This window comes from Ananas comosus, linkage group 4 (genome assembly GCF_001540865.1).
Source record: "Ananas comosus cultivar F153 linkage group 4, ASM154086v1, whole genome shotgun sequence".
Taxonomy (NCBI): domain Eukaryota; kingdom Viridiplantae; phylum Streptophyta; class Magnoliopsida; order Poales; family Bromeliaceae; genus Ananas; species Ananas comosus.
Window position 1 is genome coordinate 10,591,218 of NC_033624.1, and position 2,643 is coordinate 10,593,860.

Sequence of the window (2,643 nt, forward strand, 5' to 3'; positions counted from 1 at the left end):
TTTTCCCCAAACCCGAATAAAAAAAATCCAAAAGAACACGACAAGCACTCACCGTTTCGGCGACCTCCACCTGCCGGTTGAATCTCCCCATATCCTCTCCATCTCTCTGCCACGTCGGATTACTCGTCCGACGTGGCGGCCGGTAGTTTACCTTTTGTTCCCGGTCGTCGCTTTCGGCTCACGTGNGTCGTCCGAGCCTCAGGATCGGACAGCCGTTTGCGCATCCGAACCTGCACCCACTAATACTAATAATAAAGAACGATATATATATATAAAAAAGAGAATTAATTACTCTCCGTCTCTACCCCAGCGAGCGAATGGAGCAATGAGTACTTACGCTCCTCTCTCTTTCGCCTTCTCCTCCAAGCTAGCATGATGATGATCAACCAAAGAAAAATACAGTGAAAGGAAGAGAGAAAAAAAAATCAAAAAGAAGAAAAAAAGAAAAAAGCAGAAGCTAGCTTCTTCCCAAAGTCTCCTTCTTCTTCCTCTCTCTCTCTCTCTCTCTCTCTCTCTCTCTCTCCACTGTTTCCTGCCATTAAAGCATTCACGCGCTCTCCCACGAGAAAGCAAGCTGTAATCCTCCCCCCTTCCCACCTTCTCCTTCCCCCACTTTTCCTTTCTACTCTACTCCTCCTCCAACTCTTCACGGATAAAGCCCCAAAATCTCAATAACCCAGTACCGCTATAAATACGAAGCAGAGGCGTACATATATAGCTCGCAGCATATCTATCATATATATAATAATAATTGTTGCCGCCGCTGTGGTGCGTATGTTACATAAGAAGGAGGAGAAGGATGGGGAATAATGCTTTCGCTGTTTGGATGGTAATGGTGGTGGTTGGTTGGGCTGCGGCGGGGGTTGTGGTGCGGGCGACGCTGGACCCGGTGGATTTTCTGGCGCTGCAGGCGATCCGGAAGTCGCTGGAGGACCTGCCGGGGTCGGGGTTCTTCGGCGGGTGGGACTTCACGGCGGACCCGTGCGGGTTCCCGGGGGTGTTCTGCGANTCGCCGGCCCCGTCCCCGACTCCCTCGCCCTCTGCCCCGACCTCCGCTTCCTCGCCCTCTCCAAGAACCTCCTCTCCGGCCCCATCCCGGACTCCCTCGCCTCCCTCGCCCGCCTCCGCACCCTCGACCTCAGCTTCAACCAGCTCTCCGGCCAGATCCCCGCCTCCCTCCCCTCCTCGCTTCCGCAGCTCTCCAATCTCATCCTCTGCCACAACCAGCTCTCCGGCCCCGTCCCCGCCTTCCCGGACTCGGCGCCGCTCCTCCGCCTCGACCTCCGGCACAACTCCCTCTCCGGCCCCGTCCCCGACCTGCCGCCCGGCCTCCAGTACCTCTCCCTCGCCGCGAACCGGCTGTCCGGCCGGGTGGACGCTCTCCTGCCCCGGCTCGCCGGCCTCAACTACCTCGACCTCAGCATGAACCGCCTCGAGGGCCCGATCCCGCCGGCCGTGTTCGCGCTCCCGCTGGCGTCGCTGCAGCTGCAGCGGAACCTCTTCAGCGGGCCCGTCGCGCCGCCCGGGGAGGTGGGGATTCCGCTGGTCGATTTGAGCTACAACCGGCTGTGGGGCCCCGTGTCGCCGATGCTCGCCGCGGCGGGCAGGCTCTACTTGAACAACAACCGCTTCACCGGGGAGGTGCCGGCCAGGCTGGTGCAGGGGCTGATGGGGGGCGGCGGCCTGCAGGTGCTGTACCTGCAGCACAATTTCTTGACCGGGGTCGAGATCGCGCCCGCCGCCGCCGCCGCGCTCCCGGCCGGGGCCTCGCTCTGCCTGCAGTACAACTGCATGGTGCCGCCCGTCGACGCGCCGTGCCCGCTCAAGGCCGGCACGCAGAAGACCCGGCCCGCCGAGCAATGCCCCGAGTGGCGGGGCTGAGCCCTCGTTGCTCGCTCTCAAATCTCAAATTATGCAGGATTCAAACTCAGGCCTATTTTGAAAATGCATTCTCAAACGTAATCTCTTTATCACATTTTTAGTACTTACTAAAAAAAATTTGAGCAAAAGTTTCTAAGCATGTTTAAATTTCTTTAAAAAAAGCTCAAAAAGTTTAAAGAGATTGCGAATTTCTAAACTAGGCGATACAAAAAAAAAAAAAAAAAAAAGAAAAAAAAAAGAAAAAAAGAAAAGTCCAGATGATAATCTTACAGTGTGTTGTCATTCTTTTATTTATTTTGTTACTACCAACGGTATTCTTTTTTTTGGCTGGGGGGGGCCGGTGTTGATGAGTAATTAAGCATGTAATCGTTTAATAATTGCTATCGTATAGTACATAGTGCAGTATTTTGGTGGTGGAACGGTGTGCATACAGTGTGAGAGGCGTACACGCACATGTGTGGATGTTGGAATTGTTTGCTGGAATTTGACGAGTTGTTTTGTACTGGAGAGATCTTGTAAGTTGGTACACTCTGGTTTTATCTCGCCATATGCTAACTCATTATAAGAGATCAAGTCCCCTTTTTCTGAATGGTGCATCTGTGCGACGATGCAAAGTAATGCTACTTATGTATCTTAAAAATTAGTGTAATTTTATATTTTATCCATTTAATGTGAGTGCATAAATAACATTGCTCTAAATTGAAATCCCCGCATTGTCTATAGGCCCCAATTTCAAAGTTTTTCAAAGTTGTGCGAATTGTA

The 2,643-nt window shown here is 52.8% G+C and overlaps 1 pseudogene; it reads left to right on the forward strand.

Annotated features, from left to right (window-relative positions):
- LOC109708597 lies at positions 284–2,390 on the forward strand (annotated as a pseudogene).